Below are 23,786 nucleotides of genomic sequence, written 5' to 3'. Positions count from 1 at the left end.
GAGCAGGCTTTGGAAAGATGTTTCTTGCAGGAGATCTCTCTCACAAAAGATGGATTCCTGGGGCAGCTGGATGGCTCAGTTGGTTTGACCATGAGGTCTGAACAGCAGGTTCAATTCCTGCATGGGATGGTGCTCTGCGCCCCCTGCAACTGAAGATTGAAAACGGCAACGGGACTTAAAGCTGAGTTGCGCCCTCCACCATTAGATTGAAGGACAACGACTTGGAGCTGATGGGCCCTGAAGAAACACACTGTTCCCCAATATTCCCTAATAAAAAAAAAAAAAAAAAAAAAGGATTCCTTTTTTGAATAGGAACAGCCCATGGGAGGAATTCATCGAACTCGGATATGATACGAAAAAGCCTCCTCCTCCAAAAATTTGGTCTCGCCGTCTCCTTTCCCAGAACCATTTCATGCCTGGCTGAAAAATCGAGTGATGATGGAGGGAGGGGAGCTAATGATTCAGACAGTCGTTAATATTTTCCCTGAAGAAGCTTCCTTGAAGTTCTAATGGGAAACTCAGACCCAAGACCAGGAGAGAATTCCTGTGGTGCAAAATTATGGGCAATGATGTCCTTTGGCTGACACGAAAGTAGGGATAGATGTCACTGTCTCAGTTCTAATCCCTCTTCTGGTCATGGTGGTGGTGGCTGGGGGCTCCTTGCTCAGACAGGCAGCCAGGGGAGGGGGCACATATTATAACTAACCAAGAGGCAGAGCACAGGATGTAGACTTACTGCTACTATGTGCCGAGAACTGTGCTGGGATACAAGGAAAACCCAACCAGATCGCTGCTTTCCAGACGCTTATAATTATAGTAGGTATACGACCTCACATAAAAAGAGTGCATTATCAACACTGAAAATGCAGGAAAAGGGGGAGAGGAAAGGAAAGTGGAGGCCCAATATCTCATCTGAAATGTGTGGAGTCCAAAGATACTGCCTGTAGTGGATGGCATAAGAAATAAAAGAGTAAAGGCATTTCTGAAAGTTGCCAAGGTAACCAAAGTGGAACTAAAAATAGTGGTAGACCTATACTGAGAGGACGGGGCAGGAAATGTCAATAGATAAGCTCTGCAAATCAATAAGTATCAAATATAAGCATGGATGTTAGAGATTTAGACATAACCGCAGAGGAAACAGTTAGAAAACATAAGAACAGTAGCCCTTGGGAAGCAGCCAAGGGTAGGAAGGGGTGGGACGGACAACTGCTTAGCAATGTAAGGCTTTCTGTCTTGATTATTTTTCAACCATGTATATATTCTTAGATAAAAGATTTTGAACATTCAGAGATAAACCTTAGCTTAACAGAGTCAGTGATGAAAAAGGCAAATGCATGGCACAGGCAACTAATGTGATCAGATTTGGAGCAAGGGGCCTGGATACAATTCAGAGGGGCCATGAATTTGGATGGGAAAAATAATTACATCTTGATTTTACTAACCTCTCACTGAAATGGAGCATTTGCTTGTATTACGAAATAGACAAAAAGCCCTGTTGGTGTTCTCAGACCTGTGATTTTACCACGGATAGAGGTCATAGGTATTTTTATGTCACCTTACAATGGTTGCAAATATCTCGAAATATTTATGCTCCCTACTACCTCAAAAATACGGTTTCTGTGAGACTCCTCACTACTCTGGGTAGTTAATCCATGAATAAAGAAACACACATATTCCCATACCACGTTTGTTTCTTTAAAATACAATTTTGGTAACTACATTTCAATAGAATTGGTTCCTTTGCAAATCCTGGGCGTTACTTTTTATGCATGGAAACACATATAGTGTGTGTCAGGAACCCGGATGAGAACCAGCTTTAGAGAAAGGAGAGCCGCTGCGGGCTGAGGCATTTGGTCAAGGCCTCACAGGGAGCAGAGGCCGGCCACAGGTGGAGGGAGCTAGGAGCCAGACTGATGGAGCAGGAGACAGAGGGTTTTGGGGAAGGAATGCTGCCGGTGGGACAGTGGTACCATTGCAGCAGCTACAGCAGCAGTCGCTGTAAGTTCCTGAGCTCACAAGGTTCCAGACGCTGCCCCAAGCCCTTTGCACACACTACTGCATTTGACCTTGACGATAACCATAGCAAGGTACAAATGCTCTTTCCCCTTGACAGCCTAGGAAACACAGCCTCAGACGTGTTTAGGGGCTAGTCGGGGGTCCTGTAGCTGCAAGAGCCACAATGCACACTAGGGTCTGCTGGACGCCCCAGCTCGCACCCTTGCTCATTCGCCATTGTCAAGTGTGGTGGGAGGTCTTACTCTCATGCAACTGATAAAGAAACCAAGGCTCAGACAAATCAACTGAAGCCAAGGTCAAGATCCCAGACTGCGTGGCAGAACCCGGCTGAGGTTTGCTCCTTGCCCAGCTGCCTGTGGATTCCTTCCTCATCCCCTATGTTACCCAGGGCTCTGGGAAGCTCAAGGAACCCTGCGCTAGTTGCCTGGGCATCACCATCAAGGCTCAAATCCTGCCTAATCTTCCTGAATGCTGACGAGCACAGCATTCAGCTTTTCCTTCCCACTTTTTGCCTTTGGGCATCAAACCTTAAGGTCACCATTACCTCCTAATGGAGCTCCCAACTTTAAGGCATGTTGTCCACTCCTGCTAGACAGACGCACATGAACTTGAGTTCCTGACATTGGGGTTCCCTGGGGGTTCATAAAAACATCATGAGCGTGCTGTGTTATCATTGTGTTTTTCCTTGGAGGACATTATCGTCAGCCTCCCCTGGGTTTGCCGATAACTATCTTATCACCAAGAAGGGCCGCATGATTCCAGTGAGTGTTCCCTTATGATGGCAACTGGGCTGAGCTGTCCTGCTCTAATTACAGCGCCAGAACGAGACAAGGCCGTGGATATAATACAGAAATAAGCCTCCCGAGGCCTGGGGAAGGCCAAAGGCTGGGACGTCACGCTGTCTGCAGAGGATTCACAGCAGCGTGAGGAGGGGACAGTGATGGAAAATCAAGTCGTCACAGGAACCCCTGGGTCTGTGAGTGTGAGCGTGGCCTACACTCACCTTGTGAGCAAAACATCCCTCTGCCCATTGCCGACATGTTTTGAATTTGAATTTGATGTGCTTTGCCATTGTGATTGGAGTTCACTGGCGGATGTGTTTTGGCTTTATAGTGAGGTAAGTGCGAAGAACGCATACCTGCAGCTTTGCCACATGTACGTGGCATCATCTTAAAGGTATTTCCCGGCAATGTTGACAGAGAACTGTCTGTGAAAATATGTGCCCTTGAAAAGCAGTCCATGTTTGAAAGACATAGAGCCACATACCATTTTGCAGGCCACGCTCATGGCTCAAAAATTGTTGCCCATTTGGAGTTCATCTCCCAAACGCTTAGCCCGGCCCCTGTAGCCTGCTGGTCTCCATAGTTTTCAACTAGTTTGTGCCAGTTTCCAGCAATGCTAGGTCAGGGTGGGGTGTGCCCATTCCTCAAACCGGCACCTACAACACTGACCACTGACTGATAAGTGGTAACCACGACTAATACTGCCGGTGGGACAGTGAGAGGGGCAGGGTCCTGGAACTGACCAAGAGGGGGCAGGCCTCCCAGCCTCTCCCCACACCTCAGTCCTAAAGCCCAGAGCCCTGGTTGAGCAGACCATCTCCTTCTCCAGCCTTCACTCACTCATTCATTCATTCATCCATTCATTCATTCATTCATTCTTTCAACAAATATTTCTTGGACACCAGTTATGCACCAGGCTCAGAGGATGCATTTGTGAATGAGAGAAAAAGGACCTCTGTACTCATGGAGCTCAAAGTTCATAGAGGGGCCATCACACACCAAGGACAGGTCACAAAAAGAGGGACATCACCGAGGGGTCAGGAAGATGAAAGCATTGAGCTGTTTCTGGGCGTCGCAGGCACAGAGGCCTGGTGGCAGGGTGGTGAGGATATGGACTCCACTGGGGGGTGGACAGAGCGTGCACTCTGCTCCCAACTGGAGTCCAGCTGGGAAGGGGAGGAGGGCACAGGTCTCCGGAGTGACCGTCTCATTTGAAGGATATAGTATATGTGTGAGGAAGTGTACACAGGGCTGTGTATGGAGGATTGTGGTGGGGGTGGATATGTGGACGTGAGGGGATGTATAATGGATGTTGGGCGGACATGGGTGAGGGTGTGGGGTGTATATGTATGAAAGGGTTGTGAGCGTCTGTGTGTGAGGGCGTATGGGGAGCTATGTGCAGGAACGTGTGTGGGAGAAGATGTGTTGGCGGGTTGTGCAAGGGGGTGTGTGCAAATGCATGCGTTGAGGGTATGTGTGAGGGTGCATGTGTAAGACAGTTTGTATGTGTGCAAGGATGTATTTAAGCGTGTGTATATGAGGAAGTGTCGAGTGTGTATGAGCATGTTTATGTGAGGTGACGTCTCTGAGGGCGTGTGTGTGTGTGTGTGTGAAGTGGTGTGGGCTATATGTGTGAGATGCACGTATGTAATGGTGCATATGTGGGTGTGGAGGGTGGGTATGAATGAGCTTGTACACAGTGTGGTGTATATATGGGTACGTGAGAGGGAGTGTGAAGAATTGTGTGAGGGAGATGTGTATATACCTAATTGTGCGAGAGAGTCTGCATCCTACCTGTCGTCGTGTGTGCGTGTGCGTGTGTGTGTGTGTGTGTGTGTGTGTGTGAGATGTAGTTTCCCCTCAAATTCTGGATTCTTAGTCCTAGAGAGTGTCTTGAAGCTCATTCAGTCCATCCTTCTTGCCCCTCCCCGCTGCCCCAACAACCCCATTTCACATATGCACAGCACCCTACAGTTTGCCCTTTCCCATTCATTATTCTTGGGGGCCCTCACAGCAGCCCTGTGAAGATGGCTTCATCCCATTCTACAGATGTGGAAGCTGAGGCCCAGGGCCCACAGGGAGATGGTAAGAGTGCCATCATCCTATGGTAAGAGGATTAGTCTTTGGCCAGATACGGGCTCTGACTACTCATTTCTGAATCTCTTCTAACTCAAGTGCTTACGCGTGTCACAAGATGCCGATTCCAAGCCCACACACATTCATTATATTATTTCTTTTGTCCTTTGATTCTATTACTTTCTTTTTTTATTCTATTTCTCCCCTGGGTTCCACTTCCCTTCCACTTCATTAGGAATAAATGAGACTATAACTTGAACACATCCCTCAGCCCCCTCTGCCAAATGTCTTTTAAAAATCACTTTTCAATTAAGAGGGAAATTCTTATAAAAAAAATGTTTAAATCAAAGTAGAGTTCATTATTCAAGAAAACACGGTTAGGAAAAAAAGATCAGTTTGCTATGCTCACCATGATTCCCCCGGAACAATGCATTGTGAAGAGATTTAATGCTTACAAAGAAAAACGAACAATCTCAAATAAAGACCAAATATTTTCACAGAGTCCGACCCCAAAGCAGAGGAAACAAATTCAGACTCAAGGAAGTTGGCAGAGCTGTTGGCCAGCACGTCCCACAGATTCAGAGGACAAAATGCTTTCTTCTGCCCACTTGGTCCTGCATACTGAGCTGACCCCCCCAAACAACCTTCCTGTTCATCACGGGCTTGTGGGTACGTACCTAGGCCCTCCACATGCCTACATGAATATTGGAGAAGTGGGGACTCTTACATTGTGAAAGTCAACGCTGAGCGACAGCCCCCCACTGAGCCCTGTGTGGTCTGCTCCGAGCCCAGCCCGGCCCTGGGCATCCCCTGCTCTGAGCAGCCAGTGCCGAGCTCCTTCCACCCACCCATGTTCCTCCTCTTCCAACTATGACCTTTCCAGCATTCCAGCTGGGACCTCAGCTGCCAGCAAGGAGCTGAATCCAGTTAAGGGAAGGAGCAGGGAGGGAAATCTTTTGGGGACTGTGCCTGAGGTAGCTCTGGGAAGGGGACAGAAAATAAAGGCAGTACTCTCCTCGTTTTCTCTGTCTCTGCCTTTTCCTCCCTTCCTGGCTCTCTGAGCATCTCTCTGGCTCTGCCTCATCACTGTTATGTGAGCGATAACAATGGCAGTCCTTCATGGTCTTCCCACCTGCTCCGTGAAGTGGGGAAGGCTGAAATGATCCTTTGTCCTATTTAATATATTAGGAGCCAGAGGCTCAGAGAGGTTAGGTAGCTTCTCCAAGGTCACACAGAGCTGGTCACTCAAGACTGTGTTTTCCAGTCCAAAATGTTCTTTCCCACGGCATCACAGAAGCTCCCCCATCTCCTTCCCTGGTGTTTCTCCACTTGGGCTGACATCTTGACCCCAATTTCCCTTCTGTTCTCTTGACCAGGAGGAGGTAAGATTTGGACACAGGAACATCAGGAGAGGATGTTTTTGAAACCATTGGACATCTAAGCCCCAGGCCCTTCCTGAGCCAGCTCTGCCCAATCCACACACAGCCCATCTTTGCCCCCTCCTGAAGGACCCAAAAGACTGATAATATTTGGGTCCTGCCACTGGCAGCCATTTCTGGTTCATCTCCTGGGGCCACCCAGGTCCCTCTGGAGTTTGTTGGAAAGGACGTGGCCTGCTTCAGCACACAGGCACTTTATGATCTGACCCAGCCTCCGTATATAACACTGCCACGGGCATCATCCTGGTAGTAACCATGTGCCAGGAACGATGCTACATGATTTGCCCACAAATCCTACCAACCATTCTAGAAGGGAGGCCCAAGTAACATCTGCATCCTAGAGCTGAGCAAACAGAAGCTCTCGGGGAGAAGGAATTACCTCAAAGTCAACAGCTGGCAAGTAGCAGCGCTAGGATTTGAACCCAGGACACAAGCTAAGTAATTCCATGTTTCCCATGCTGGGTCTGGCACCCTCTCCCGGGCTCCCTCAGCCCTGTGCTTCTCCACTGGGACAATTCATTCTCTATGTTATCTTCACCTGCCCAATGCTTAGCCTCTCCACTCCACCCCCCACCCCCACCCCCGCCAATGCACCTTGAGCTGGGAACTACTCAGGGGCAGTGTGGGCAATGATTTTGGTGACTTGCTCATGTCCGTTTTTCCAGGCCAATGCACCCATTCTCCAGCTGCTGATTTTTTATCTGGAGAACTGCCTATGTAAGGAAGCTGGCTTGCCAGGAAAATTATGACATTCCTCGCCCCAACTGGGGACAACCTGTGACTGGCTGACATGAAAGTACCAAAGACCTGCCCTCTTGTGTGAGGTGGGATCAATTCTGTAATGCAACTCACGTTCTAGAGCTCCCAGTGCAATCAGGCTGAGCCTCCAGGCTTGCTAAGCCCCTTCACCTGCCCTTTTCTAGAAAGCACTCCCTCCAGACCCCATGTCCACTGAATGTCATGTCTCAGGCTCTCCTTCTAGAGAATCTGACCTCAACCTGGTCATCGTTGTGACTCAGGCCAAGTGGCCACTAGGAACTTCACATACATTTATTGAATGACTAGCCATTTCTCCTGTCCTCCATCAGAGCCTCTGCTCCAATCCCATGGGACTCCTCGGTCAGGCTGTGCAGAGAATCGGTTCTCAGCCAAGGGAAGGAGCTTGGTTTTCTGTAGTCACCACTTTATCCTAGACCAATGCCCAACACATAGTAGGAGCTTAGTGAATCTTTGTCGAGTGAATGAATGACGGACTCATCTTCCCCCTAGTCAGATGTCTGCCCTTCTCAATTCCTATCCAGTTCCTCCAAATCTTCAAGGCCACCTCAGCTATCACCTGCCAGGGAACCTCACATGCCACATTCACCCTGGCTGGCTTTGGCTTCATACCAGAGTGTTTTGCCAGCTGCCCATGCACCTCAGGGGTTCACTGAGGGACCTCAGGGGTCTCCCAGGGGCAGGGGGTCAGAAGGAGCCTGCGATGGGCTAGAAAAGACCTCCATCCTAGTTTCACCCAGAACCTTTGATCTAGTCCTCCGAGGTTTTGTTTGGACAAAAGTGCTCTGTGGCTACAAAGACTCAGCCACCCTATGCCATGTTACCTTTTCTATCTTCACCCCCACCCCAAGATGTGGGGCACATCTTCCCTCACGTTGCCCCGTCCAAATTGTGTGTGTAGATGTCCTGCATGTGTCCCCATCTGATCGGGAAGTCCTTTAGGGCTCTAGCCTAGAGGTTAAAAGCACAGACTTTCGTATCCGAAAGACCTTGAGCAAGTTACTTAGCCCCTCTTAGCCTCAGTTTCTGTAGCTGTACAATGGGAAAGCAACAGAGGTTCCATCTGAGAGTTGGGCAAGATTTCAATAAGATGAATCATGTAATGTGCTAAAGCACAGTGCCTGGCTCCTGGCAAATAATAAATGGTACCTTCTAGTATTTATTAATTACCCAGCAAGTGCTTTGGACATACTTGATAATTAATCATGAAAGTTATCATACTTACCTTTGGAAAAAGAAGTTAAACCATGGATGTGTGTAAAACTCATCTTACGCTGGTGTGACTATTTCCCAGAGACTTAAGAAGGTATAGATCACCGGCCTCTAGCAAAAGCCACTCATTTCAGGCAGCTGCATGACTAAATAAGGTCTTTATCCCTTGCTGCAAAGGGACCAGACACGGGACACCAATGTCCCTCTGCTTCTTGAACATCTGGCTTTCTTCCAGATCCAAGCTCACTGTGTATAGACGGTAGGGAAAGTTGGAAGAGAAAGTTGGTTCTCATTTCCCAGGTTTGCTGGTGTATCGCAGTCTGCACAGAGCTGGGTGCATAGAGGATACTTGATAAATAGTGTGAAGGAAGGAAGAAATAGAGCTATAAATGGATTTGAGATCCACCATGAAACTTCAGCATCTCGTATGGGTGTCTCTCCATAAATGTTTTCGAGTGAGTGAATGAACTCTAGGTTCACTATCACATACCCAGTTCTGAGCCCATGTCCTTGCCCGGGGGAGGCGTGCGATGAACATTTATGGAGGAAAGGAACTATATCCGATATTTCCCAGAAAGTAGCTGAGCTTCAGCTGTGGTTGCCCTACATCTCCCACTCATCCCAGACTCACAGACATGGGTCCCAGGGACCAAGCCCTTGCGTCCAGCCACCAGCCTGCCCTGGCCTCGGCCAGGTGGGGACGGGTTCTAGGAAACAGAGCAAGCTCCCCGTGGTGTACAATCGGGAGACTGTGTGATTGGCCCACCAGGGAGCTCATGGGTGCTGCCCTCGGGAAACACTCATCCCCCCCAAATGGACTGCACTTGAAAAAGCAGACGGCAGTGGCCCAGGGAGGATGCCAAGGAGTGGCACTGGCATCCATACCACCACACACGCACGTACACACATAACACAGATGGGGTCACATGGCTGTGCCCTGTGGGGCACGAGGCTCTCTGCCCGTGACCCATCCTTCCTCCCCAGTCTGCATGTAAGAGCCACTCTCCGAACAGGCGCCAGAGGCCCACACAGGTGGTCCTGCTTATCTCCCAGATACACCCCAGGTGGCACAACTCTGTGCACACGCACCCAGCATTACTCCACCTCCCCAGGCCTCACAATCCCCTCCCAAACACACCTTGCCTTCACCCCAGCAGGCCGTGGCCACAGACCACCCCGTGGTACCGCCAAGAGATGACACCATCTGTCACCAGGGACTTTCATGGATAACGGAACTCCTTGTAGCCAGGAGCTTGAGGCTCAGAGTTCATAGTGCAAGCCCAGAGACAAGTCACACGTCCCCTCCGTGCGGGGAGGTACTAGAGCTCTCTCTGACCCCCTCAGTCTGTGCCATGGGCAGGCAGCGGGCCCCTCCTTTGCCACTGCTGGGACTCAGTCCCCACTGAGAACCAGGAGGTGGCTCAGGCTCTGCAGAGCTGCCCGGCCTGCAGGCTGGACCGGTGCCCCCAGAAGTCTCTGTGGGTCCTCAGCGCATGGCCATGCTCCAGGACATGTGGCACTCTGAAGCCAGAGACCTCTTCCTGAGCTCCAGCCTTCAGTGCAGCAGCGACCCCATGCCTGCTTCCTGCAGGGGTCTCATGCCTGCCAGCCAAATGGGCCACCTCACAGCACAAGCTGGCAGGTGGGAGGAATGTGGCCTTGGATGCCCAGACAGGCCGACAAAGAACCAGCTCCATTAGGGGCGACAAGGAGGGAGCTGAGACCCTAAACAGGCAGACTGGTCCTTCATTCATTCATCAGGTCCCCTTCGGCCATGGTCTGGAGGGCCCCTGCAGCTGTACAACATGGGGAGAGCGACACTGGACTGGCATATAGTCCCCTTGGGTATCGTTCAAGTAAGGCCGAGGCAAAGGGAGTCAGAGATGCTAGGAGGCCCCATAACACCCCAGGAGAGCAAACCACCCAATAAGCCCCCTCCCCATGATGCCCAGGCTGGGCTTGCCAGGCCCCCCTGCCTGGGGAGCACAGCCCCCATGTGGTACTCACTGGCTCCGGCGAGACCTCACCCTGGTGTGGTGGCAGCCGCCCCCTCAGGCCCTGCTCCCCATCTGGAGAGGCCAGCGGCACTAATCAGCTGTCTGGTGTGGTGCGGGCCTCGTGGCTGGGGTTTAATTGACACCAGGTGGCCCCTCCCTAGGGGCAGGCTGGGAGGCGGCTCTGCTGGGCTGGGAGGCCAAGCCCTGGGCGCACCCAGGCCTGGCTGGTTCAGGCCTCCTCTGGAGAGATGAGGGCGGTCAGGCAGCAGCCGGCCATCCCCCTCTTCCCCTCCTGCTGCCACCTCCATCGTACACCCAGCCCTGCTTCCCCAGGCTCTGACCTTTCTTTCATTTCAGAGGCAACAGTGGCAGCGAAAGCGTCTGCCCAGGAGGAGGGTGGCTCAGGTTTCCCCCCAGCTGGCTGGGGGCATCCAGGAGTGCATGCACTGGGTCTGCAGTGGCCAGCCTGGGCCTGCTGGATCCTGAGAAGGGTCACCCCCTACAGTCACAAAGGATCCCCGAACCATCTTTTATTGAACACTTACTACATATCAGGCCCTGCACAGTGCCCACACTGTCTCCGATTAAACCTCTTGTGCCCCAAGAGGTGGGTGTTTATTAACCCCACTTTGCAGATGAAGAAACTGAGGCTCAGAGAAGCTAATTTTCATCTCTAAGATCACACAGCAGGAGAGACACCAAGTCAGGGATTTTAACCACCACCTGCAAAGTAGGCCATTATTTTTTATGTATGGAAACTGAGGCTCAGAGAGAGGAAGCCAGTTCATAAGGCCACACAGCAAAGTGTGGCATTTGGATTTGCCATCAGATGTGTTGGGCCAGGCTGCCCAGAAAAACAAAGTTGACTGTTGAAACATCCGCCTTCTCTCTTGACCCACATGCATCCCTGCTTATCTGAGGGCTCCGAGTTTGAGGCATAGCTGAGCTTGGGGGAAAAAACATTGGATGTGCAATCAGAAGGCCTGTGCTGAACTTGCTGTGTGACCTTGAGCAAGTTACTCTATCTCTCTGGGCTTTGCTGCGGCTGCAGTGAACATCAGATGGGATGCCATGTTGAAAGGGTTTTGTGACTAGGACTCACTGGGCAGGAGTGGAGTGCCAAAGTGGTCCGAATTCTGCTCCAGTAGCCCTTCCCAGAGGCCCCCATCCCTGCCCTCTCCCCTCACTGCTAGAGGCAGCAGGATCCAGCAGTTAAGAGGGTAAGGGGGGTGGGGGGTGGGGGGTGGGGGGTGGGAGATGAGGGTAAGGGGGATCGAATATATGGTGATGGAAGGAGAACTGACTCTGGGTGATGAACACACAATGGGATTTATAGATGATGTAATACAGAATTGTACACCTGAAATACATGTAATTTTACTAACAATTGTCACCCCAATAAATTTAATAAAATAAAATTAAAAGAAAAAAACAAGAGCACACACAGGCTCTGCACAAACAGACCTGGGTTCAAATCCTGCCTCTGTGCCTCACCAACTCCATGACGTTCAGAGGTCACTTCACTTCTCCAGGTCGCAATTTCTCACCTCCAAAACATGCTAAAGAGCACTGCCTCTCTGCCTGGGCTGTGCAAGGGTAAAAGAGAAAATGCCCAGCACCCACCTCTTTACTCAACATTTGTTGAGCACGTACTATGTGTGGGTCACTATGCTGGGGAATAATGGTGGACAAAGTACTCAGTCTGTGCCTGGGTGGTGGAGAGACAATAAATGAAAACACACACATATAAATATGGAATATCTTAGAATAAGTCCTTGACAAGTAGAAGTAGCTATTGCTGTTTGTGTGGTTACCAAACAAAAGAACTCATTAAGCACCCACTATGTGCCAGGGACTATTAAGCACCCACTGTGTGCCAGGCACTGGGCATATAGCAGTGAACAGTGCCGACAGGGCCCCCTGTGCACAGGAAGCTGGCATGTTCCAATAATTAACCACGATAATAATATGGAGCAATAATGATTATATTACCATTCTCAGGCAGGACAGGTCCCCACACACATTGCGTGCCTCCGTTTTCTCTCTGATAGAATAACAGGCCTGTCTGCTGGGTCTGCCCCTCAGGGATCTCCAACGAGGAGTGTGGGATTCCAGAATGTTCTTAGGTCTAATCCTCAGTGAGGCTCGTGGTCTCCTTTTGGTCTGACTTATGGCCATCCTGGCAGGAAGCTCATCCACCTGGCCCAGACCCAGACCCCACGTGGGTTAGGAGAAGCCGAGCCCGTGACTCAGCCAGCCTGGCTTGTCAAGCTAAGAAGGGAGCAGGCAGCTGGCTGGGCTGTCTGCCATCGGGTCCTTCTCAGTTAGACGTGGGACAGGTGACTAGACTAGGGTACAGAGCGGGGCTTCAGGATGACAAGGGAAGGGTTCTGAGCTCAGGTGACTGCAGCCCGGCCCCTGAAGGTGAGTGTCACTAGCAAAGAGAATATTCTAGGAAGAAGCAGTGCAAAATCACAGAGGGTGCTGCCTTGTCAGCGAACGAGCTTCCCGTCAGTCAAAGGGTTCCATGTAGGATGCTGCAAAGGGGACTCCAGCAATTGGGAGAGCTCCAGAAAAGCTAGTTGATATCTACTCCTCCTCTAGGCCTAATTTGGGATAGTACCTTCTCTTGGAAGCTGTTTCTGAGCCCATCTCCCCCCGTCCCAGGCGGGTGTTTGCCCTGAGCTTACTCCTGTCCCAGCAGTGAGCTCACTGCACCAGAATTCCCTGTTCTCTTACCCACTTTACCCATAAGACGGAGCTCCACTTTCTCTATCTCGTGCACACCATTATACCCCAGTGCCAAGGCACAGATCGGATGCTCAAAGTCACATACCAGGTACTCAGCAAATGTTTCTCGTACTAATGAATGTGCAGACTGGGACCATCATCTCCTTTCTAACTTTGAATGTTTGAGACTTGAACAAGGAGCCCTGCCATTTTTTTCATTCATCTCCACTCAACAAATATTTCCTGAGCATTTACTATATACCAGGCACTGTTCTAGGCCCTGGGATTGTAGCAGTGACCAAGACTGACAAAAATCCCGGCCTTCACGGAGTCCACCATCTCGTGACTGTACTTTTAACTAGGTAATTTCCAGAGGTGCTAATATCCTGTTTTCCCCCAAAAAAGACCTAGCCAGACAATCAACTTTAATGCGTCTTTTGGAGCAAAAATTAATATAAGACCCGGTTGTCAGGCAGGGTGTCAGGCGGGGTCTCTGGTCCCACTCCCCACATAAGAACGCAGGACAAGGTGAGGCCAAAAAGGAGCACCCACGGAGCCATAGATGGGGAGTCACACCACTATAGTCCTACTGGTGGCTGGGTCCGAGACACAGGAAGCAGGAGCCACACTATCTGCAACCTGCCGTCCACTTCTCTGCAATCCGCAACCCGCACTCTGCCGTGCTAGCTGCAATCCGCACTTGCCAGCCACCATCTTCTTGCTAACCCCTATTTTCTGCTATCGTAGCCACGGCAGTTATATTAGTGGCCAATGGTTCACTGGTTACAGCTGATGGCCATCCAATCACAGTTGATGGCCATTTACTACCTGAGCCAGCACCTTTCCACATGAGGCCGAGAGCCTGGCAACTGCACTCCTGGCTCTGTCCCCACACTGGTATGATATGATATATGATATGATATGATATGATATGATATGATATGATATGATATGATATGATATGATATGATGTTATATTATAAAGACCTGGTCTTGTATTATAGCAAAGTAAGACTGGGTCTTATATTAATTTTTGCTCCAAAAGACGCATTAGAGCTGATTGTCCGGTTAGGTCTTATCTTCGGGGAAACACGGTACTAATAACAATAGCAGCCATTGCCGTACATCAGGGTTTCCCAACCTCAACTATTGGATAATTCTTTGTGGTGGGGACTGTTGTAGGATGTTTATTAGCATCTCTGGTCTTCCCCCATTAAATGCCAGTAGCAACCTCCCCTCTCTCGTTGGGACATCCCAAATGTTTCCAGATACTGCCAAACACCCCGGCAGAGCAACACCACCCCTGGTTGAAAACCACGATCATTATTAAGCACCTACCGTGGGACAGGCACTTTGTATTCATGCATTTACTTAATTTAACCTCCAAAATAACCCCAGGAGGCAGGGAGAATGATTTCCATTTCACAGGTGAGGAAACAGAGAAGATTAGTCACTTGCTTAAGGCTCCAGGTCTGTGCACCTAGTTCTCTGAAGCGCAGCTTCCCCGCACGCCTGCGCAGAAGGGAGGGCTGCGGGATGCTCGGAGTCCGAGTGCCAGCTGCAGAGATCAATCTCAGAGGAGCGTGTCCCTTGTTCGGGCTGTCACAGCCGGCTACCATCATCTGGGAGCTAAACTCTCTCCTGGTTCTACTCCGTGGCCTCTTGTAGAATGCAGGGACTGACACACAGTAGGCCCTGTCGAGCAGCACCAACCAGTAGAAATACCCAGTGAGCCGCAGACCTAATTGTAAACTTTCCAGTGGCCACATTAAAAAAGTAAAACGAGACAGGTGAAATTAATTATAGTAATGTACTTGCACCCAATATCGTCGAAAATGATCATGTCAATACGTAATCATTATACAAGATTATTAATTAGATGGCTTACATTCTTTTTTTTTTTTTTTTTAACATCTTAGAAATCCAGTGTGTATTTCAGTTACATCTCAATTCAGCTCGTCACATTTCCAGGGCTCAATAGTCACACGGAACCTATGGCTTCTGTATTGGGCAATGCAGTTCTGGAAAGTTTCATTGATCGAAGGAAGGGACACAAGAGGTAGGATTTTCTCAGCTCAGTGGCTAAGGTGTCCCTAAGCCCACAGATTCTGGGGGTTGCCACGCGGTACTGTCATTTTTCAATTACTCATCACTCTGTCCTCCAAGTTCATCGCTCTTTCTGTCCTTGGAGCCCAGCCCACTGCTGGGCATCTGGGGAAGTGTGGTCTGGTGGTTTGGAAAAAGTGGCCTGGGCACCAATCCTGGCTTGACCACACAGCTACATGACTCTGACCAGACTCAGTTTCCTATCTGTAACGTGGGGGTGATGACAGTTTCATTGGAGGCAGAACTGCCCAGTAGAATTTTCTGTCATGATGGACATGTGGACCTAAGCTGGTATCTCTACTCATGTGTGGCTACCAAGCACTTGAAATGTAGCTGGTATGATGGATGAATTGATTTTCAAATTGTATTCAGTTTTAATTAATTAAATTTAAATTTAAATAACCACGTGTGGCTAGTGGCTACCCTGTCAGACAGCCCAGCTTTCGAGAACAGTGATTGGAGGATGAAGTTTAAAGCCCCTGCCACACAGGGGGCCTTCACCATCACCAGGCTGGAGGGTCTATAACATCCTTTGTGGAGGGCCCTCTTGAACAATCATCAGATACTGGTAGTGAGTGTGAGGACATTGCCCAAGTCTCGGGAAGGAAGCTTCTGAGGGGATAAGGGTCTGGCCGCTTGAAATGCCCCGTCCTGATAAAATGTACTGGGATGAGGTGGGAACTAGAAGCCTCAACTCTCAGAAAAGACTGATCTTTCAGAGGTGCTGGGAGGCTGTATGCTCATTCCAGCAAAAGCCTGGAATCTTGAAAGTCCACCTTTGATGGGAAGATGAGAAGGAAAGCGAAAGATGGATAAAACCAGGCAACCCACAGGCTTGGGGCGGGGGGAGGTAGAGGCCATGGGATTGTTTAAACTGTGAGAAAAGGGGATGGAAGGGTGATTCCTACTTTGAAATAGCATTGACCTTTCTCTAGCTGACCTATCACAAAACTGCTAACAGTAGCTATCAGTTATTGAGGGCTTACAATGTGCCTGGCACTGTGTTAAATGATTTACATGTATTATATCATTTAATCCTTATAATAACCCCTATAGCATAGAGACTAGTATATCACCATTATAAGAATGGTGAAACTGAGGCTCAGAGAGGTTAAGCAACTTACCCAAGGTCACACAGCGACAGAGCTGGGATTTGAATGCAAGTCTGGTTGACTGTGAAGCCATTACTCTTTTCTGATACTGTTCCCTTGTACAACCCCCCTTTACATTTCTATAGCTTCTTAGGAATTTTCTATCAATCTTGAAATAGTGCTATAAAGTCATGTCATATCCCCATTTGGCGATGATGAAAAAACTGGGCCACCAATAGGTTCAACAACTTATCTAATATAATATTTGTTTAAGGACATCGTTAATTAAATTGACTCTGAAATTGGTTTGTATAGTGTTTTCTTATTTAAAAATAAAACCTCAGTCATCTTTTGTTTTGCTCAGATCTTTCTAATTTGTTTAGAGGGTCGCTACCTTCATCTTTTTGGCTCTGGATGTTCTGTAATGCCCCCTTGTGAAAAGAAATGACATTAGGACCTGTCTTGGCATCACAAGAATGACGAGCAGAGGCCTGGGCTAGAGACCAGGTCATTCAGCTTGTTTTCCTTGCAAGTGACAAAAACAATTCTAACTGAGCTTTGAGGGGAAAAGAAGAGGAAGGGGGAGGATGGATTGGAATACAGAGCATTTGGAGAATCCAAGGAATCTGAGGAAATGCTGAAACCGAGTCTGCTCTGGGGATTCTTGGACCTTCTTTGAGCCACAGATTTAGCTCCTAATACAACCCAATCCTTCCATGCAAACCCCAGTTCAGAATTCTAAATTCTCAGGGAAGGAAATCTGATTGGTCCAGCCTGGGTCAGGTTTCCACCTCTAAGCCAATCAGCTCTCGTGGGTGGGCAGAAATAATGAAGTCATGGAATAGAAAGAGCTGCTGGGGATATGAACATCCAAATGGAGGGAGACGGTGGAAAGCCAGGCTGGTTGGAGAGCAAAAGAGGAACCCTTACATCTTGGAAAGAACCTTCTCCCCAAACCCAATCCATTGTGACGTGATGTCCTCTCACTGTCCCATCCTGCACAGCCCTCCTTCTTTAGAGAGTGCTGACAATTCTGTAATGCAGGGGTCGGCAAACAATTTCTGTAAAGGGCAAGATAACAAATACTTTTGGTTTCACAGACCATACCATGAGTATGGCTATGTTCCAATAAAACATTGTTGATGGATCCTGAAATATGATTTCATCACTTCAAATATTTTGTAAGTGAAAACTGAATCAGCCTTAAGAGGACTTAATATGTAATAAAGCAACTGCAAATCTGGGCATGAGTGAGTGGTACCAGTCAGTCTGCCTCTTCTTCCGATTCAGTGTCCAGGGGACATCAGTCAGCTACGTTTCACATCTGCCTCCTGGTCAAGGGGCTGTTAGCCACGTCTTGTTTCTTCTAGGACTTCTAGCTGTTGTTGAAGTGGGATCTGATTTTTCTTTTTTCTTTCTTCTTCTTCTTCTTTTTTTAATTTCATTGGGATTAGAAAATGTCACATAGAACAAAAAACCAGGATGGCACTGGACTAGAATATAGCAGAACTGCTATCCACCCACACCCTCCTGAGCCTAACCCCACCGTCAGGCTGCTGGTATCGAATCACATGTTAATAAAAAAAAGAGAAAATCAAATAAATTGAAATCCTCAGAGGTTTTGTTGAAGGCATCCGAGGCTCTGTTCTTACTTAATGGAAAGGCAGATGGGGGTGGACTTGATGCCAGAGCTTCCAGATCCAGCCTTTGTCTTGGGAGTAAGTCCAGTTACTGCGGGAAGTGGGGAGGCAGGGGAGATGTTGGGTCTACAGCTTCCAGGTGAGGTGATGACAAGTGTGCCATGACTCCATGGCCAGTCTTACTTGTATGAAACCTATCCCTTGCATTTGTGAGCTGGGGAGGGCTGCGACAAACCCCAAAGACACACAAGATGCGGTAACAACCTAACCACAAAGGCTAACATCAGCCTTTCTCGAATTATGAGCGAGGCTCCATGCTAAATGGTTTACATACATCATCTCCCTGAAGTCTTCACTTCCAGCTAAGAAGGTGGATGCGATCGATTATTATCCCTTTATGACACCCGAGGAAATTGAGGCTCAGAGAATTGCGCGAAGTAACTGTCTTAGGTTGGATTCTCCCAGAAGCAGACCCTGAGATGAGGAGCCATGTTTATGACATTTATTAAGGAAGAAGGGACGATGGGTAAAGGAGAGGGGAAGAAGGCAGGCAAGGAGCGATATCAGGAAGGTCCCAGTCCTTTGGAGGGCTCTGGAGTGGGAGGTCCACCTCAGAGGCCATTCTTCTTCAAGGTGAGAGGTGCGGGGTTTGGTAGTTCTATACCAGACATTCATGGCCAAGGGCAGCCCTAGGGGAGTGCAGACACAGGGCTAGCAGACCTCTTAGCCTTCCTAAGAGATCACAGGAGCAGCTGTTAGAAGCCAATGTGCATAGAAGAGGGGGAGGGGCACCCAGAATGGCAACTACTCAGGGCACAGGGTCAATGAATAGAAGAGCTGGGATTCAAAGCCCTGGCATCAAACTCCAGAACCTGGGACTTGCACCCTAAGCTGGTGGCCTCCAAACACTTGTGTATGGACTCACCCAGGTCCTTGTCAGAGTATTGCTGGTCTTTGCAGAAATGAGAAAATTGTAAGGGTATTTTATTTTTTGTTCCTCAAATCTTGGGTGCTCTCATTTTTTTGGTGAGTAGCTAGCCTTTCTTTTATAAAACAAGATGACAGTCAGTTGGAGAGCTCTTGTTTGGGTTTTGCTTTGTTTTTTGATGTCTTGGCAAAATAAAAAGCGGAGACGATATAACCAGTTTCCTTAAGGTTTTTTTTTTTTTTTTTAATTCCCTTGCCTTTAATGGTCATCAGCCTACATGGCCTGTAAAGGGTCCAAGAATATATTTTGAGTTTCTCCAATGGCTGAGAGCAGTATTTCTCAGAGTTCCATGAAACATGAATCCTCTAAGATACAGTGAACAAAGGGGCCAAAAAGTTGGGGAACTAGAACCCTAGCCCCTTCTGGGAGAGTTTATGAGGTACGTAAGCACATTACAGGCTCTGACAAGTCCCGCAGCAAAGAAACACACTTAACTTAGTTTCGTCCAGTGTCCTTCTTCTTTTTGACCACACTCCTTAGTCTGCCATGAATACGCGTATATTTCAGGAAAATTCTGGGTACTGGCTGAAGCCACTGTTCTCAGGGCCTAAACGTGTGTTTTCCCTTATTTGGCTTGTTAGTGGCTGAGACGTGATTTCACATGTGCGTAAACCCCCAGGAGAGCTTCCTGCCGCTATAAATGGTGCAGGGGAAACAATGACCCAATTGTCAAACCCTGTGGTAATTTAGAGCCCTTGGAAGGGCAGGGACTCACATTTACGCTATTAGGTAGGGCTGGAGTCCCAGCTTGTCGCCTGCTGCCCTAGAACTAGCCACCCACCCCCAGGAGCAGTAGTCCTGGATTGTTCAGACAAACAGCGACCGTAGGGCATATTTTAGAAGCAGAAATGCAAATATCAAGTAAGGACTGCAGGTGCCAGGCACCACCCAGAGGGAAGGGGAGGGCTGAGGGTGTAGGGTGAGTGGGAGTGTGGAGACTAGGGTGAGTGTAAGCGCGTGGGGTGAGCAGTGGGAATTTGAGCATCTTGAAAGTAGGCGAGTATGAATGTGTGTGTGTGTGTGTGTGTAGGTGACAGAGTATGTATCTGTGTGTGTGTGTATATGCGTGTGTGTGTGTACACATGTGAGGACGGAAGGTCTGCTCCTGGAAGGTAAGGTGGGGCTTGAGGGGTAGGACCATCTCTGGGACAGGTAAGCCTATGAGAAGAGGGGCTGAGCCAGAGGCCAGTGTCCCCCCTATTCCCAACCCCACCCCTACGTGGAGCTCAAGCTACCTGCACAGGCCATACCAGCTTCACCCCCAGCACGGCCCGGCCTGGGCCTCCCAGAGCCTCTTTCAAGATGTAGGAAAAGCCTAAGGGGCAGGTTTATCCCAGGGCTCATTTGAGGGGGAGAAACACACCGCAATGTGGGATGCACATGTCTGACCACTTCACATCCACGGACAGGCGATCCCTGGACCCCCACCACCTGTCAGACCAAGCCTGCAAACCTATCCTGGCATCCAAGGCCTTCAACAAATATCCCCCATTCAAATCCCAACCGTGTTTGCCGGATGCCCCAAACTAAAACACGCACAGATAGCTTCCTCTGTGCGAAACACGTTAATTTAAGTATTTTATGTCACGTCACTGAGTATTCACCACTTTCACGAAAAAGGTACCATTATGATCTCTGTTTTGAAGGCTCCAAGAGGCAAAGTGACTTACCCAAGGTCACCTAGCAGCTTGGCGGTTTATGGCCAGGACTCGGACTCGGATCAGAGGGTTACCCACCTGCCTATGTGTTCAGGGTGCTCCTGGCTGAGGCAGAACTGGGTGGGGGTAGCCGACTCCCCGAGGTTAGTATCTCGAGTTTGTTGTCCTCCAAGTGTGGCCCAGCAAATGACAGGAGGACCAGCTGCCAATCGCAGTGGCGCCCCTTCTAGCTGTGCAACTTCGAGCACCCATCACCTCTCTGAGCCTCAGCTTCTGCAACTACAAACTGAGGCGAACAATTCCCACCTCCACAGGCTGACGCTTTAAGCAAGGTGATTCGTGATTGAACGATTGCAAAGTGTACGAATCGGTGGCGTCACTGGCACCACACCTGCCACGTAGGTGATTAGCAACTGTAATTGAATCTGAGTCCAGCCCTTTGAAGCTCGCATAATTTCTCTTGCCACGTCTATAAAATGAACGCCGATAAACGGCTTGCTTCTTCCAGGAAAGCTTTCCTGATTGGTCCCCCTGTCAGTACCTGTACTTCGCAACTTTTACCGCCGGGTTTCTCAACCTCGGCACTGCTGACATTTGGGCTAATTCTTTCTTGTGGGGGGAGGGGGAATCTATCCTGTGCATTGTGGGATGTCGAGCAGCATTCCTGGCCTCTAGTCATTAGATGCCAACAGCATCCTCCAGTGGGACATTGCCAAATGTCCCCAGAGGGAACACCGCCCCTGGTGGAGAACCATTGGTTTGTTGCCCTCACTTGAATTCATTGCGATCTGTCAGGGCTGGAGACTGTCCAACATTGCAGTTCAGAGCACGGGTCCCAGACTCTAATGGGCTGGGTTTGGATCCTGCCTCCACACTTAGCACTGTGTAACTTTGGGCAAGTCACTCACCCGCTCTGAGCCTCAGTTGCTTCATCTGTATAAGGGGTACAATGGAGTATTTGCTTTCACAGGACTGTTGTGAGGATTAAATGAGATGACAAATGTTATGTACTTAGCGTGGTGCCTGGGAACAGGCTGATGGGAGACAAGGGTGGGTCTGGAGGGTCTCAATGTGGGCAAAGGTGAGCAGGAGGCAGGGGCCAGAAGGGCCTGAAAAGCTGTGTCCCTGCCACCCTGGCAGCTGGGTGGCCTCATCCATGCCTTGTTTCTGGCTTCCGGACACTTCCCCTGCAGCCGGTGCACGGAGGTTCATGAGCTGTTCAGTTCTGATGATTTGCAAGGCCTCCCTCTCTAGGCCCAACACCTGCTGTTCCTGACTGATGGCGGCCTGTGGCCACAGAGGACCACAAGCCAGAACCGGGGCAATCCATTAGTTCCAGGCCCCAGGGAAGACTGCTACCCTCTCTTCTGCTTGAAACATGAGAAATGGGGATGGGAGGTTCTGGCCTTGTCTCACACCTCCTCCTCACATCAACATCGTCTCAGAGCTAAATGTTTACCTCTGAGCTTGATATATATGAGCTTGAAATACCTAATGTTTATTGGTTGTTTTAGCCAGGAATTATGCTAAGTTTTTTACCTGCTTCTAATCCTGACTGTAGCTCTCTAAAGTGAAAGCAATTATTATGCCCATTTCACAGTTAAGGAAACTGAGGCTCTGAGAGTTGACGTCACTGCCCAGCCAGGTCACATAGCTGGTCTAACTGGTATAGCCCGGGACGGAAATTCAGACACCGCAAGACACTTTCACTTCTTGGAACCTCAGTTTCCCCATCTGCAGAATGGGGCAACTCATACCACCTACCCTATTTGATGGTGGTGAGTGGGAAGAAATCATGCTCGTGAAAGGAGTCGACAAGCTGAGAGTGTTAGATACCAGTTGCTACTCTCAGAGAGCGATTGGAGGCCAGCTGGGGCCTGGGTCAACTCTCAGCCGAGATGGAGCATTGTGGGGTACAGAAACTCAGGGTGAACTTTGCTCTTTAGTTACACCACAGTCATGCTAGTAATAAATATTAACACTAGCAATTAACATCTGAAGAATGCTTCCCGGAAGGGGTGGGGGTGGGGCCAGCACTGCCCCAACTACTTATGTTAATTAATGTAAGCCTCACAACACTGGGAAGTAGGTGCTACAGATACAGTCATTAGACCTATTTTACAGGTGAGGAAATAAATGGAGGCTCAGAGAAGCTGAGCGACTTGCCTGAGACCACACAGCTTGCACAAGGTAGAGCTAGAATTCGACTCCAGGTCTGTCAATGTGCTCTTGCTCCTGGAGTGTGTGCAGGGAAGAACTTACTGGAACAGATGACACCAGATCTTCTACCCCCTGCAGCATGGTCCCCGGGGAGGGCGCTGGGAGTTTGAGGCAGTTATCCTCCAGCGTCTTTCCCCAGGTCTCAGTTCCTTCTGCTTTGATTGAGTTGAGGAGTCCCTCCCTCACAGGCTGATTTTCCAGATCAGAAAAGATTTTGTGGCATAAAAGCACTTTGTAAAGGGAACTTCAGAAATTCAAGGTACTTACGAGCTTGTTGTGCCATGTGTGGACCCAAAAGAGCAAGAGGTTTGGGTTATTGTCTTGGGGTTGGGCCCCTTCATCGGTCTGCACTGGCTTCCTCATCTGTCAAATGGAATTGGGTGGTTCTTGGGATTAATGAGATAATGCTGAGTACTGAGTCAGGCACACAGCAGGTACTCAATATGCAGAATAATATTTACATGTATGTGTATTTATATTCACACCATAGCCATCCCTAGGGAAAGAACTCATCTGTGGCTGGCCAGATGGAAGAATACTTAGCTAGGCTATGATAATTTGCATTGCTGTTCAGCAAACATTCACTTTCCTCCTCTTCTCACACTGTGTGGAGTTTACAGCCTCTTCCCATTGAAAGGCTGGGTCATGTGACTTACTTTGGCCATTGGAAAGTTACTGGTTATGATGTGAGAAGATACCTTCAATGTGTTTGCATAGTTTGGCTTGGCTCTTTTGTTCTGGTCATCTGCCATAGGAAGAGCATGCCCCATGGAGCCTGTCTTTCAGCCTGAGTCCTGAAATAGGGAGACATGGGGAGCAGACTGGAACCGACGTGAAGTCTAAAGAGGAGACCCCGTTAAGCCTAACCCAGACCTACAGACCCAGGAGCATGAGAATAAATGCTAGTTGTTGTAAGCCATGGAGTTTGGGGAGGTTTGTTACACAGTATTATTGTGGCAATAGCTGACTGATACACTGGCCAATGTCACATCTCAAGATTCCCTCTGCACAGCAGACAACAACAGAATTCAAACCTGTTTGGGTGACACTGTGA

The 23,786-nt window shown here is 49.1% G+C and overlaps 1 protein-coding gene across 1 annotated transcript in view; it reads right to left on the bottom strand.

The window, feature by feature from the left end:
• NOS1 (nitric oxide synthase 1) overlaps positions 1-10,417 on the bottom strand; it is a 155,923-nt gene extending 145,506 nt beyond the window's left edge. Inside the window, exon 1 of the mRNA XM_088800987.1 lies at positions 10,310-10,417. The gene's annotated coding sequence lies outside the window, so the exon portion shown is untranslated. The remainder of the gene's footprint in view (positions 1-10,309) is intronic.
• Positions 10,418-23,786: the final 13,369 nt, after the last annotated feature.

The sequence above is a fragment of the Rhinolophus sinicus genome, chromosome 9, assembly GCF_057876585.1.
Source record: "Rhinolophus sinicus isolate RSI-liver-muscle chromosome 9, RSI-T2T, whole genome shotgun sequence".
In the NCBI taxonomy this organism is placed as follows: Eukaryota; Metazoa; Chordata; class Mammalia; order Chiroptera; family Rhinolophidae; genus Rhinolophus; species Rhinolophus sinicus.
The sequence above is the reverse complement of the archived record's forward strand: the minus strand, read 5'-3'. Positions and strand labels throughout refer to the sequence as shown.